General features: G+C 43.7%; 1 protein-coding gene across 1 annotated transcript in view; it reads right to left on the bottom strand.

Moving 5' to 3' along the window:
• LOC112263582 (ankyrin repeat domain-containing protein 11) overlaps positions 1-16049 on the bottom strand; it is a 138327-nt gene extending 122278 nt beyond the window's left edge. Inside the window, 1 exon segment of the mRNA XM_042330868.1 lies at positions 15599-16049. The gene's annotated coding sequence lies outside the window, so the exon portion shown is untranslated.
• Between the last annotated feature and the right edge of the window lie 393 nt (positions 16050-16442).

Genomic DNA, 16442 nt, shown 5'->3' with positions numbered 1-16442 from the left:
GAGTCACATAGCAGAAATGGAGGTGGGAAGGGAACAGCGGTGTGTTTCTGTGGAGCAGCTCACTGCATAAGCAGCCTCACGCACTTAAGATTCTGAGACGAACAGGGCTGCAGGAGCCTTGGCTGGTGCACTGACACAGTCTTTCAATGCAGAGAGAGAGATAAAGAGTGGCGAGTAAAAATGGAATAGAACACGGAGGAGATTTACGAGAGGACGAGCCCTGAAGGATAAAGACGTCAGCATGCTTCAAGTCGGCTGGAGCATAGCCGAACTGTGCTTGCATTCTCCCTTAAAAAGACCTTCAATTGAAAAACAAGAAAAAAATCGTCAATAGTCCCGTTTGTCCAGATTGAGACGCCGTAGCCAGTATAATTCTGCCTATTTTGAGGAATTCATCTAAAATTACTCAAGAAATTCGGTCATTAATTGAAGTTTTTGCCAAGGAGATCTTAGTCGCGCAATTTTTCATCTGACTAGGATGTTTGGTGCAGTATTTCTCAACATTTGCATGAGGACGAGTTGTCTCTCGTTGAATGACAACACACACTTCGTTAAAGACTCCCTACAGACTTCAGTTTCCCTTGAGAGAAGAATGTGTGCACAAACATCCGAAAACCTTATCGAAGTCCAAAACAAACAAAAACATAAGAATGTCATCGTTATATACAGTTGAAGTCAGAGGTTTACATAAACTAGTTTTAATGACTCCAACCTAAGTGTTTCAACCACTCCACAAATGTCTTGTTAACAAACTATAGTTTTGGCAAGTCTGGTTCATCCTTGGGAGCAATTTCCAAATGCCTGAAGGTACCACGCTCATCTGTACAAACAATAGTATCCAAGTATAAACACCATGGGACCAGGCAGCCATCATACCGCTCAGAAAGGAGATGCGCTCTGTCTCCTAGAGATGAACATACCTTGGTGTGAAAAGTGCAAATCAATCCCAGAACAACAGCAAAGGACCTTGTGAAGATGCTGGAGGAGACCGGTACAAAAGTATCTATATCCACAGTAAAACGAGTCCTATATCGACATAACCTGAAAGGCAGCTCAGCAAGGAAGAAGCCACTGCTCCAAAACCGCCATAAAAAAGACAGACTACGGTTTGCAACTGCACATGGGGACAAAGATCGTACTTTTTGGAGAAATGTCCTCTGGTCTGATGAAACAAAAATAGAACTGTTTGGCCATAATGACCACTGTTATGTTTGGAGGAAAAAGGGGGAGGCTTGCAAGCCGAAGAACATCATCCCAACCGCGAAGCGTGGGGATGGCAGCATCATGTTGTGGGGGTGTTTTGCCGCAGGAGGGACTGGTGCAATTCACAAAATAGATGCATCACGAGGGTGGAACAATTTGTGGATATATTGAAGCAACATCTCAAAACATCAGTCAGGAAGTTAAAGCTTGGTCGCAAATGGGTATTCCAAATGGACAATGACCCCAAGCATACTTCCAAAGTTGTGGCAAAGTGGCTTAAGGACAACAAAGTCAAGGTATCAGAGTGGCCACATAAAGCCCTGACCTCAATCCTATAGAAAATGTGTGGGCAGAACTGAAAAAGCGTGTGCGAGCAAGGAGGCCTACAAACCTGACTCAGTTACACCAGCTCTGTCAGGAGGAATGGGCCAAAAAGGCTACCCAAAGCTTTTGACCCAAGTTAAATTATTTAAAGGCAATGCTACCAAATACTAATTGAGTGTATGTAAACTTCTGACCCACTGGGAATGTGATGAAAGAAACAAATCATTCTCTCAACTATTATTCTGACATTTCACATTCTTAAAATAAAGTGGTGATCCTAACTGACCTGAAACAGGGAATTTTTACTAAGATTAAAATGTCATGAATTGTGGAAAACTGAGTTTAAAATGTATTTGGCTAAGGTGTACGTAAACTTCCGACTTCAACTGTATGCAAACTCTTCTGAACTGTATCGGGAAGCATGCGGGCGCCTTAAGAGTGACATTAAGATGAGAAAGGAAAGTGACGTGAGGGAAACAGTGACAAGCTTCTCAGAAACCCATAAGATGGCCTCAGTATGATAGGTTATAATAGCAGCAATCAAAGACTCCCCTCACCCAAGTATACAGGAACTGAGGTGGCCAATTACCCTAAACAGACACCAAAGTATAAAAAAAAGGAAAAAAAGATTATTCCTCCAATTCGAAGATTTCATTTTCTCAATGATGTAAGATCTGCTGCTAGAGAGCCGACCTGACCGCTTCAAGGACCATTTTGTTTGCCATTTCCTGTTCCCATGGCAGCAAAGGCAGAGGGGTTTCGATGATGGCCGAGTGAATCTGAAGATGGGAGGGAGGTGCAGGCAGCAGCACATGGCACATCATCCCCATACAGCCACCCTAAATAAATCCTGCATGACGACTACCCATAGTCATCCACCCACTCACCAGCTCTCTCTCTCTCAGCCAGACACAACCAATTCATCCAATCTGCTGCTACACCAGCCTACTTACAGGACATGGACATAAGTCATTGGTTTCTGCACCACAGGTATTATGGTTGTTTAAGCACAGTCAACACTTCTCCCTCATCAAGGCAGTATGGGTCGTGTGCTAATGTGCTCTGAAGGGGATTTCCATTCCCATAGCTTTGAGAGGCACGCCGTCTCTGGCCGGGGTCTCACTGTAATGGGAGCTGACCACCATGGCTATTGGCTAGCTGTGGGTGTCAGGTGTTTGTGTGGGGGGCGGAGGAGGCATTTCAGAGGATCTCAGTCCTCTGTTGGGCCTCTGTGTCACTTCCAATCCTCTCCCATCAGCCAGGAGCCAAACTACCAGTCACCAACCCCCCCACCCTCCCCTCTAACAGACACGGTCCCTGTGATTTCTCCTCATCGGAAACCTGTCTGCCCAGGAGAAGTGGATATGCATGAATAAAGGCTGGGCAGAAATTACTGCCAAATCCAGAGGGGATGGGGAACATTTGTGTGGCAGTATGCATGTACATGCTTGTGTGTGTCTGCAAGTCTGTGTGTGTGGTCACTACTGAAGGGTCTATTCAGTTCTGCTTCCCAAGTACCACCTGGAAGATGAAGCATTGAAAACATCAGATTGCAGCTACAGCCAACCACACAGCTGGGCTGTGTTCCTGTATGCAACCAGCCTTAACAGGCTTCTAACAGGCAGAGGCCACGCTTAAGGCCGTGGTGGTCAGTCTCACTTCCCCACTTGAGCACTGGTGGTGCTGGGCATGGGGCCTGGGGCCTGGTTGTGGGACAGATGCATCAACTTCCTGTTCTCACAGGCAGGGCTGTCATGCAGCACTGTCCAAACACCACAGCTAGGCTTGATAGGCTGTCAGTAGAGAACGCAATAACCCTTCTTAACAACCCTCTCCAATATCATCCTGTGCTCATACCGCCTCACTCTCTTAAGTGCACACACACATTCGTGTATTAATCTGTTCACGCTTGAATCGTATGTCAACATACTGTTCCTTTTTTTATTAGAGGGAAATCAATTGTGACATCCCGAAAAGACAGGAGAACAACATGTCAACTGCCGAAAAGAAGAAAAAAAACACTTTAGCCAAAATAAAAATATTCTATGTTGCAGTGGTCTTTTTAAGTGGTAAGAATCAGTATTACAAGGCAGTGTCAAATGAAAAGCGAAGAGCTCACAGCAGGTAGCAGGTTGAGCCCTGAAGAGTAATAGGCAATTTCTTCACAATCTAAGTCCATATGTCATCAGCAGCACCATGGCCCCTTCTTCTAAACCTTCCACTGCCAGGAAACACACACACACACACACACACACACTACATGGCTGCAGCATCCCAACAAGCACAGATGAATCTGAGGTTGCTAAAGAAATTCTTCAAAGCGCACCCTACAGAGGCTTTGATCACCCAGATGAAGAGACTGATGTCTCTCCACCTCACATTCGAGGTGACGCATACCTGGCATTCTCTCACTGAAGGAGAAGTGAACTTTCACAGCCTTTCACTCATTATAGAGCATTTACATGGTGCAGAGGCACTGTAGGAAACCTATGACTTGGCAAACCAAGCATTGCCGAAACAGTGGGGAGGGAAAATGCTAGTACCGCATAGCCCCTCCCCCAAACACAGACACGCTAGTGTGTGTGTGTGTGTCACAGTGATTTACTCAATGAAGGAAACGAGGCAAACAGTTAGCTCCAACGCCCTTCACTTCCGGTGAACAGCGCTTCCTGAAGAACTTGAGCTATGCATAGGTAGAGTGCCCTTCCAACTGTGTGAGGGAGTATAGCAGCACCTTAAGCAGAGACACTAACTAGCTAGACCATCCTGAGCAGAAAATGTGTTTGTAGTGATGTGACTCAAAGTATCGATTTGTGAAGTTGAAAAGGCGGGGTGGTTTTTGCGCTAGGTAGCTTTAGTCGGCTGTACCTGCATTAAAAGTGCAGTATTTCACCCTATAGCTTATTCTCAATCTTTAAAAAAAAATAGCCAACATGTCTTCAGCACTTATTTCCATGGCTGATCAAAACTCATTTTCTCATTCTCTCTCTCTCGTGTCTATGCAGCAGACATACACTACCGGTCAACCGTTTTAGAACACCTACTCATTCAAGGGTTTGTCTTTATTTTAAAATGTTTTACATTGTAAAATAATAATGAAGACATCAAAACTATGAAACAACATATATGGAATCATGTAGTAACCAAAAAAGTGTGAAACAAATCAAAATATATTTTATATTAGAGATTCTTCATATAGCCACCCTTTGCCTTGATGACAGCTTTGCACACTCTTGGCATTCTCTCAAGGAGCTTCATGAGGTAGTCACCTGAAATGCATTTCAATTAACAGGTGCACCTTCTTAAAAGTTCATTTGTGGAATTTCTTTCCTTCTTAATGCGTTTGAGACAATCAGTTGTGTTGTGACAAGGTGGGGGGGGGTGTACAGAAGATAGCCCTATTTGGTAGTTCATTAGAGTTACCAGCCTCAGAAATTGCAGCCCAAATAAATGCTTCAGAGTTCAAGTAACAGACAACAACATCAACTGTTCAGAGGAGACTGCGTGAAAATCAGGCCTTCGTGGTCGAATTGCTACAAAGAAACCACTACTAAAGGACACCATAAAGAAGAGACTTTATTGGGACAAGAAACATGAAAAATGGACATTAGACCAGTGGTAATGTGTCCTTTGGTCTGGTAAATAGGCGATTTTTGGTTCCGACCGCCATGTCTTTGTGAGACGCGGTGTTGGCGAACGGACGATCTCTGCATGTGTATTTCCCACCGCAAATCATGGAGGAGGAGGTGTTATTGTGTTGGGGTGCTTTGCTGGTGACCCTGTTTGTAATTTATTTAGAATTCAAGGCACACTTAACCCGCATGGCTACCACAGCATTCTGCTGTAATAAGCCACCCCATCTGGTTTTGGCTTTGTGGGACTATCATTTGTTTTTCAACAGGACAATGACCCAACACACCTCCAGGCTGTGTAAGGGCTATTTGACCAAGAAGGAGAGTGATATATGTTGATTCGTTTAACACTTTTTGGGTTACTCCATGATTCCATAGTTTTGATGTCTTCACTATTAGTCCACAATGTAGAAAACAGTAAAACCCTTGCATGAGGTGTTCAAATCGCAATAAAAATCCCAAAATCAAAATACATATAGAATCATGAGAATTGCAATATCTTATTGTGGCAATTCCCGGCACTCGTTGTTTGTATGTGTGGTTCGGGAGGGTGTATGTTTAGCTAGCATGACTGTGCATGACATGGCCACACCTGGCTGTCCTGGGCCAAGCCAGGAATGCAGATAAGCATGACTGACTGACAGTAGAGAGAGGGGGAACAGCAGGCCTCGACCCTGTGAAGTTTCTCAGTGGGTGGCTGGTCTGCGCTCTTACTGCACTGCACTTTCAAGTGCTCCAAAAAAGAACCCTGTTACGCACAATTGAATAATTAATTATGTGAAACATTCATAATAGAATAGCCTTAAATAGACAGCAATAGCCTTAAAAAAGATTTCAATGTGGGCCCTGCAACTGGAATGGTTCTCTAAAAGTGTACCGGAAATTTCCGGTTTTCAATTTCACACCATCGGAGTATCCAAGATTTTCAAAATCTCCTGTGGTACGTTCAATACAAGACATCATTCCAAGAAATTAGCATGGAATTTCAAAGCTAAGGCAGAGTACATGCATGTTAGGCATTCTAAATGGAAAATAACACCTGTGCCATAATTGTACGTGAAAAATAGCATTGGAAACAATCCCTTGCATACATAATTAGCAAGTAATAAATTGTTCTGTCCTACATACTCCAGCAAGATAAGGCTGGCGTGTTTCTATAAAAAAGCAACACCACCGAGTGACACATGTAGGACAAATAATGAAAGTAGACCTACATTTGGCAGTAGGAGCATTAGTCTCCAAACACATGCATGACTAACATTCTTAAGTTTAAATTTGGAACCACCAAGATGCCTCCAAGAGCTGACCGGCTGGCCAAACGGACCAATCGGAGGAGAAGGGTCTTGGTTAGGGAGGTGGCAAAGAACCCAATGGTCACTCTATGGCGATGGGAGAAGCTCGCTGAAGGACAACCATCTCTGCAGCACTCCACCAATCAAGCCTTTATGGTAGAGTGGCCAAACGGAAGCCACTCCTCAGTAAATAGGCACGACAGCCCGCTAGGAGTTTGCCAAGAGGGACCTAAAGGATTCTCAGACCATGAGAAACAAGGTTCTCTGGTCTGATGAAACCAAGATTACCTCTTTAACCTAAATGCCAAGCATTAAATCTGGAGGAAACCAGGCACGGTCGTCATCTGGCCAATATCATCCTGTTCCCACGTGCTTCAAGAGGGCCACCATTGTTCCTGTTCTCAAGAAAGCTAAGGTAACTGAGCTAAAGGACTACCGCCCTGTAGCACTCACTTCCGTTATCATGAAGTGCTTTGAGAGACTAGTCAAGGACCATATCACCTCCACCCTACCTGACACCCTAGACCCACTCCAATTTGCTTACCATCCAAATAGGTCCACAGACGATGCAATCTCAACCACACTGCCCTAATCCATCTGGACAAGAGGAATACCTATGTGAGAATGCTGTTCATCGACTACAGCTCAGCATAACACTATAGTACCCTCCAAACTCGTTATCAAGCTTGAGACCCTGGGTCACGACCAAACCCTGTGCAACTGGGTACTGGACTTCCCGACGGGCCGCCCCCAGGTGGTGAGGGTAGGTAAAAACATCTCCACCCCGCTGATCCTCAACACTGGGGCCCCACAAGGGTACGTTCTGAGCCCTCTCCTGTACTCCCTGTTCACCCACAACTGCATGGCCACGCACGCCTCCAACTCAATCATCAAGTTTGCGGACGACACAACAGTGCTAGGCTTGATTACCAACAACGACGAGTTGGCCACAGGGAGGAGGTGAGGGCCCTCGGAGTGTGGTGTCGGGAAAATAACCTCACACTCAACGTCAACAAAACTAAGGAGATGACTGTGGACTTCAGGAAACAGCAGAGGGAGCACCCCCCTATCCACATCGATGGAACTGTAGTGGAGAGGGTAGTAAGTTTTAAGTTCCTCGGCGTACACATCACAGACAAACTGAATTGGTCCACCCACACAGACAACATCGTGAAGAAGGCACAGCAGCGCCTCTTCAACCTAAGGAGGCTGAAGAAATTTGGCTTGTCACCAAAAGCACTCAACTTTCTACAGATGCACAATCGAGAGCATCCTGTATCACAGCCTGGTACAGCAACTGCTCCTCCCACAAACGTAAGGCTCTCCAGAGGGTAGTGAGGTCTGCACAACGCATCACCGGGGACAAACTACCTGCCCTCCAGGACACCTACACCACCCAATGTCACAGGAAGGCCATAAAGATCATCAAGGACAACAGCCACCCGAGCCACTGCCTGTTCACCCCGCTATCATCCAGAAGGCGAGGTCAGTACAGGTGCATCAAAGCTGGGACCGAGAGACTGGAAAAAAGCTTCTATCTCAAGGCCATCAGACTGTTAAAAGCCAGCCACTGCTGCCAACACACTGACTCAACTCCAGCCACTTTAATAATGGGAATTGATGGAAATTGATGTAAAAAATATATCACTAGCCACTTTAAACAATGCTACTTAATATAATGTTTACATACCCTACATTACTCATCTCACATGTATATGTATATATACTATCATCTACTGCATCTTTATGTAATACATGTATCACTAGCCACTTTAAACTATGCCACTTTGTTTACATACCCTACATTACTCATCTCATATGTATATACTGTACTCGATACCATCTACTGCATCTTGCCTATGCCGTTCTGTACCATCACTCATTCATATATCTTTATGTACATATTCTTTATCCCTTTACACTTCTGTGTATAAGGTAGTAGTTTTGGAATTGTTAGGTTAGATTACTCGTTGGTTATTACTGCATTGTCGGAACTAGAAGCACAGGCATTTCGCTACACTCGCATTAACATCTGCTAACCATGTGTATGTGACAAATAAATTTGATTTGATTTTTTTGATTACAGGGAAGCATGGTGGTGGCAGCTTCAGGCTGAGGGGACGTTTTTCAGTGGCAGGGACTGGAAGACGAGTCAGGATTGAGGCAAAGATGAACGGAGCAAAGTACAGCGATCCTTGACGAAAACCTCCTCCAGAGCGCTCAGGACATCAGACTGGGGCGAATGTTCAACTTCCATGACCCTAAGCGCGCACAAGACAATGCAGGAGTGGCTTCGGGACACGTCACTGAATTTCTGTGCCAAAGCCCAGACATCTCTGGAGTGACCTTTTCATAGCTTTGCAGCGACGCTCTCCATCCAACATGACAGAGCTTGAGAGGATCTGCAGAGAAGAAATGGGAGAAAAATCACCAAATACAGGTGTGCCAAGCTTGTAGTCGCACCTAAAAAGACTCGAGGCTGTAATCACTGCCAAGGGTGCTTCAACAAAGTACTGAGTAAAGGGTCAGAAAGCTGTCGTCAAGGCAAGTGTGATATGCTTTTAATTTGAATATATATGCAAACATTTCTACAAACCTGTTTTTGCTTTGTCATTATGGGGTATTGTTGGTGTAGATTGATGAGGAAACGTTTTTTTAAATACATTTTAGAATAAGGCTGTAATGTAAGAAAATGTGGAAAAGGTCAAGGGGTCTGAATACTTTCCGAAGGCACTGTATGAGAAACTTTAGGAAAAACAGGTGTATCAACCAGCACCTCAGTCAGCAGGTGTTGACTATCTATAGACTCAAACACCACTAACAGGTTTGAAGGGCAGTTGGCTTGGCTGCAAGAGGAAACATTATTTGGGTGCAAAACAAACTGAAGCATGCTTTAACCTTAGTAGGAAATATGCAAGGCAATCTCAACAGTCAGGTGAAGGTGCTCACAGGGCAAGTAGGACAAACATAAACCTGTCCAAACAAACAGCTCCGCACATGTAGAAAAACACCAACCCAACACAAGTCACAGGCAAACCCCCCCCCACCAGACAGAGCCTCTAAAATCACTGTTACACTTCACAAAAGGAACTCAAAGCAATCCTGAAAAGCTAGCTATATCAACCTAGTCATATGACACACTGGCCTCGTTTGTCTGAAACACAGTTGTCTATCAAACCCTAAACGAGTAACAGAAAGTTCCTGTGTGCAGGCTTAGGTTTAACATCCAAGATCACAGTGTGACACCCATTAGAACTGGCAACGGGAAGGACTGAATGCAATGCATAATAACAACCAGAATATAGGCTCGTGGAAATAAGCCAGAAGATATGGTGGAAACAATGTGATGAAAGAATCATGACAAATGTGTGGTTAAAATACATTGGCAATGTGCAAAGCACAAAAGCAAACAAAAACTTCAGCTGCTAATTGTTATAAAGAGATTGACCAAACAAACAAACTCCACAAATCAAAGCTTGACTGTATATTTTTTTGTTTGTTATGGCGGAGTGGTGAAAATGTCCTTGGTGGTCAAAGGAGGGTACTTACGGCCTTTGTGTGATGTATATGGCACCACGGCTGGTGAAAACAAAGTGTCATAGACCTCTTTGGTGTTTGGTTAGGTATGCTTTTCTGTCACGCACTGCCCCACGTCACCCTCCCCCTTCCTGTCGCTGCATTTCAATGTAAATGGACCGATTGAATGGCTGCAGCTGCCCCATCAAAAGGACAGCAGAGCTGAAGGCCCCAGTGATTGAGATTCAGCCAGGCCACACTCCCCCACTCACCCCATCACCACAAGGACAGGGGAGATACGAGCCCACAACCCACAGGAAACTCAACTGGCTACTGCTCTAATTCTCTGGCAAAACTCTAGCCAGTAGCTTAAACCCATTTCTAAAATGGCAGTCCTCCTCCCAAGCATGTTTTTTTGTGATCGAGAGGCATTTCAAACGCTGGATAAAACCCTGCTCACTTAGAACTTGAGCAGCTGAGAGGGAAAAAAAGAGAGTATGAAACATTTAGGAGTGAGGAGGAGTGATTGAGGCAGGGCAAGCGTTTCCATGTGAGCCGAGCTCGGTCTCTCTCCACCCAGACAGGACAGAGCAGCAGAGGACACGTCAGAGCTCTCCTCTTTCAGGGGCTCACAGGCAGTGTCTGAAGAACTGGCCGGCCAGGCCAACTACCAAAGGACATTCTCAGTGCCACGTATGGATAATACATCACGCAGTGCTCAGCACATCCGATCAAAACACCAACTGTTGTCTTCAGCTTTACCCCCCCCCCCCGTGATCTTTCCCAGCTCACATCTGCCCACGTTAGCAAAGCTGAAACCTCCCCCACACTCGACACAGTAACAGCTCTCTCACACGCAAACAACTTATTGAACAAAAAGTGCTGGACCTTTTGGGAGGAAATACACAAAAGTACAACAGTATCACAAGGAAGCAAAAGCCCATCATTGAAGTGTTTGCTTCATGACAATGTTTGGGAAACAATAAAACTGCATGCCTCTCAATTGGAGGTTGACCGATTATGATTTTTCAACGCCGATACCGATTATTGGAGGACCAAAAAAGCCGATAGCGATTAAATCGGACGATTTTTTTTCTTCATTTGTAACAAACAACAATACTGAATTAACACTTATTTTAACTTAATATAATACATCAATAAAATCAATTTAGCCTCAAATAAATAATGAAACATGTTCAATTTGGTTTAAATATTGCAAAAACAAAGTGTTGGAGAAGAAAGTAATATGTGCCAATGTGCAATATGTGCCACGTATGTGCAATGTAAAAATGTGTGCCATGTAAAATATGTGCCATGTAAAAAAAGCTAACATTTAAGTTCCTTGATCAGAACATGAGAACATATGAAAGTTGGTGGTTCCTTTTAACATGAGACTTCAATATTCCAAGGTAAGAGGTTTTAGGTTGTAGTTAATATAGTATTTCTAGGACTATTTCTCTCTATACCATTTGTATTTCATATACCTTTGACTATTGGATGTTCTTATAGGCACTATAGTATTGCCAGTGTAACAGTATAGCTTCCGTCCCTCTCCTCGCCCCTACCTGGGCTCGAACCAGGAACACATCGACAACACCCACACCCGAAGCAGTGTTACCCATCGCTCCACAAAAGCCTTGCAGCGCAAGGGAATAACTACTCCAAATCTAAAAGCGAGTGACGTTTGAAACAGTATTAGCGCACACCCAGCTAACTAGCTAGCCATTTCACATTGGTTACACCAGCCATTAGGCTGATAGGCTTGAAGTCATAAACAGCGCTGTGCTTGCAAAGAGCTGCTGGCAAAACGCACAAAAGTGCTGTTTGAATGAATGATTACAGGCCTGTTGCTACTCACTCAGACTTGCTCTATCAAATCAGACTTAATTATAACATGATAACAGACAGAAATACGAGCCTTTGGTCATTAATATGGTCGAATCCGGAAACTATCATTTCGAAAACAAAACGTTTATTATTTCAGTGAAATACGGAACCGTTCGGTATTTTATTTAACGGGTGGCCTCCCTAAGTCTAAATAATCTTGTTACATTGCACAAGCTTCAATGTTATGTCATAATTACGTAAAATTCTGGCAAATTAGTTCGCAATGAGCTAGGCAGCCCAAACTTTTGCATATTCCCATGACTCAAGAAATGACACAATTTCACCTGGTTAATATTGCCTGCTAAAGTGGATTAGTAGTTATAACTTGTGATTATGATTGATTGTTTTTATAAGATAAGTTTAATGTTAGCTAGCAATTTACCTTGGCTTCTACTGCATTCGTGTAACAGGCAGGCTTACGATTGCAAGATTGGATCCCCTGAGCTGACAAGGTGAAAAAATATTGTTCTGCCCCTGAACAAGGCGGTTAACCCACCATTCCTAGGCCGTCTTTGAAAATAAGAATGTGTTCTTAACTGACTTGCCGAGTTAAATAAATAAAGGTATAAAAATAAAAATAAAAAAAACATTTACAAATCGGAAATCGGCGCCCAAAAATACCGATTTCCGATTGTTATGAAAACTTGAAATCGGCCCTAATTAAAATCGGCCATTCCGATTAAATCGGTCGACCTCTACTCTCAATAACAACATGTTCCACTTCAAGTGTGCCCTTATCAAAAGATCAAAAACAAAACTGTTCAGTTGTTTTAAAAATTTAGCTAACAAGAGGATGCGAGACCCATTCCCTTTGATGTATAAGAGTCAGGGAAGAAATATTATCAAAAGTGCTGCAGTGGAAGATGTGAGTAAAACCTGTGACCAGGAGAGGATGCATCAGACACAGGACTATCCAAACTCCAAATGAGGCTTCCCTGTCCATGGAGCAGAGCAGGGAGAATGGGACACAGCCATGTTGTTATCTTTTGTGTGTGTGTGTGGAGGGGAAGCAATTTCAAAAGGGGGTTAAATGGCATTTGACAGTCCAGAGAGATTGCGCTAGTTGGGCGAAGGCTGGAAAAGATTTACACTGCAAAGAAAAAAAGTGAACACAAGAGAAGCAGGAGTAGACATCCTTGTTTACTGAAAGACCAACACTCAGCACTGGGGGAGAGTTTGGTAGGAAGGAACCAGACCGTGTGAGGACTTGAAGCTGTATTCTCCCTGTGCCTACACACGATGGATTTTTCTTTCCCCAGTTCAACTACAAAAAGTAGGTTACCTCAACAACACACACCATACTGCTGCTTATGTCAGGCACTGTGATTACGGTGGACCCAGAATGTTGCATCAACAAAATGCAAAAGCGAATGCTAGCCACATTCTATGGACACAGAAGCTTCTGGAACATTGCTGGCCAATGTGGAACACTAGCTGTACCCTAATGCTGTCCACAGTACTGGTGGGGCCAACTAAACGACTGGGATTCTCATCAGCTCATAACACAAAACGTTCCTTCCCACATTCAAACATGTGGCCTGGAACCAGAGTAAACAAAAACAGAGTAAACAAAAATAAAAAAACATTATGATTCAAGTTCCAACACCTTGTCAGAGCTATGACTCAATCCAATGGAAACGGTTGCCTGGGTATAAACATTGTTAATCTTTAGGTGAGCAGTGTAAGCCTTGCGTGACATAACAAGTGTGGGGGCAATGCAGCTACTGCACACTGACCTCAGGGCAAAAGCGTAGAGAGAGGATGTGGTGGGACAAACGACAGACAGTCACAGTACTGATGTTATGCTGTGTCTTTCCTGCACTGCAGGTTTAGATAGTCGCACAGAGCAGCGTAAACACAGTAAAGGGCTGCAAGATGGAGGATGTACAGACTTGCGGAAGCCCTGCCACTCTCCTCTACACAAGACATAACATGTCAAACTGAGCAAGGCCGACCAATCCAGACTGCCAGAGAGGTATTGTGAAGGGACACTCAACGTTCCCTACTGGGATTTATATTTCTGCCCTGTTATTAGCCTGCCTGACAGTGCTGAAGGTGTCACATTACACACTGTGTAGGCAGGAGAGGGCACAGAGGGACCATGTCAAATAGTGGCACTACCATGACCACAAATAGGCTAAAATTCAGGAGACTTGGGCCAGGACACAACAGGAACCACAGACCTGAGTAAAAGAGGCTCACTTAGGCAGCTGAAGACAAGGCACACCGGATGGCACAGATTGGCTGCCTTGAACAGGAAATCCCAGCTCCCAACACAGCTCCTGACCTCACTGACCCAGGCAGGACACAATTTCCTGTCTCAGGCTTACACACTACAACAGGACACTGTGGTGAAAATCTCCATCTAGGCTATAAAGTTCTCCAAAACCTCACCCTAATGCTGAAACTAACATTGGGAGTGTACCAAGCGTATACATCGCGTAATGTGTGTTGTACCAGGGTACCAGGCCTACTTATTGATTTAATACATCCAACAGAGCCAAGTTGTATTTACATCAAAAATGAAGAGAGAAGAAGTTGCAAAATAACTACAGAAACTAAGACATGAAATTGGTGCTTCCAGCGTCTTGACTAAGGTGGTGGGGGATTACATGCATTGCTGCGTCTGCAATGAATTTCAACGTGAACGCCCAACAAGCTGAAGAGCTCAGAGTATCTCTGTAAGAAAATACAGCCAGCAGCTCCACTGCAGTGTTTTCAACAGAACTGATACTGCACCAAAACGTTATCAACCACAGTCTACTCCAAGTACAGTAGTCATCTGTTGGGAATCTTGCCCTTCTTTTCATGCTCTCCCACAACCAGAAGTCAAAGCCTTACTGTTGTGACTTCTTGTTGACTTAATTTGCATACCATTCCACAGCCACTCAAATGGTAGAGCCTGTCAAGCAATGGTATTGGGTCTACTATAGGAATTAATTCGAAAACACTGCACACCTGCATTACTTTGATGACAACCATAATGATATTCTTGTTAGGAAAGTGTAAATGACACATTTCCCAGTAACTGTGTTAATACATTACAGTAAAACATTCTAATCAAATTACAAATCCTGGATCCATGGACCATGAGTCGACTAGGAAAACAACAAATCGAGGAGAAGTCCAGCAACTTTGGAGAACACTAACAATGTATTATTAAGTCCTAGCTGATCTCACCACTGCATTACACATCAACATAACTAATTATTTCATCCCATCTCGGTGTATTTTTCCAAAAAGAAATCAGCAGATGAGTTGTTTGAAATAACGTCACTGGCAGTGATACAACGTCCCTTGAACACATGGTGTTATTCTTTTTTTATAAACAACAAAATATATCAATCGCCTGAAGAGAAGTGTGGGCTATTACATGGATGGCCCTGAAGATTTTCAAATACATTTGAGAGTATATCCCAACTACATATGCAACGAAATATCTAGCTATAACATCAAGAGAATCTGTAGATCAACAAACTACTCGCAGGCTAGTATGCCACGGGTTTCGCCTAGATTAAGCCCTTACTTGTCATCTTGCATCTTAAACGCGTACTGTTACGCAGTTAGAATGCTGGACTGGGGGAGGGGTGGGGGGTCAGCTAGCTTCATAACATTTCTTCGACTCGAGCATGAAGCCATGTTATCTAGTTAGCTAGACAGCTACGGCTAACGGTATAACTAGCTAGTATATCTAGTTCACTAACAAACACAGCTAGCTAGCCAACTAATGTTATTGCGTCTTACCTTCAACGGAATCTGAGTTACGTCGAGAAGCTTATCCCCGATATTCCTGTCCGATGCTTGTTTTTCCCATTTGAGGCCCTCTGGTTCAGCAATCTGCCCTCCGTAGACATCCAAGAAATACTGCAAACATCTCAGTTGAAAATCAGACTACTTGAAGCTAACGTTAGCAAGCTAGGCTAGTTAGCTAGCTAATATTTCTAGGCTAGTGCTAACTAGCTTGCTAATTCCTGAACACCAACAATCGACACATACAGCTTAAAATCTTCTCGAAAACGTCCTTGTACAATTTTTATTTTGTGACCATGGTCTGAAATGAAGATTTGTATGCCCAAGAATCAAAACTGGAGCCTTGAGAGGTCAACTTAAAGTAGCTAAAAACGATATTTTGTTTCGGCTTAATCTTCTTTAAACTACCCCTTGCAAACTGTTTCCAGACGGGCTTTGGCTTCGATATGGGGCTGAAGGAAAGAGAAAGATGCCAAATGAAACACTGATTGTGATTGGCTCTTGAATGTGGGCGGGTACTATTTGTGCACGGATGAAACTGGCGCCATTATGGATCAAATCAATGTACCAAATCTACATTGACACAATAATCTGAAGGCGCGAACATGGTTGACCGAGTACTTCAGTTTCCATGTTTGGGGACCCATCTCCATTATACAGTTGGGAGAAAAGCAAAGGAAATGGAGTACGAAGGCTGGGTGCACTTGATTGATCTCGCCCAGCGTGATGGAGTAAGACATCTCTTATCGTGTTATTATTCACGTGAACAAACATATTATTGCATACTTAAATCTGATCGTACTCATGATGTCAGTTGAACCATAGCACCTTTACAGAT

The sequence above is a fragment of the Oncorhynchus tshawytscha genome, linkage group LG12 (genome assembly GCF_018296145.1).
Source record: "Oncorhynchus tshawytscha isolate Ot180627B linkage group LG12, Otsh_v2.0, whole genome shotgun sequence".
NCBI lineage: Eukaryota > Metazoa > Chordata > Actinopteri > Salmoniformes > Salmonidae > Oncorhynchus > Oncorhynchus tshawytscha.
This window is presented reverse-complemented; position numbering and strand designations above follow the sequence as displayed.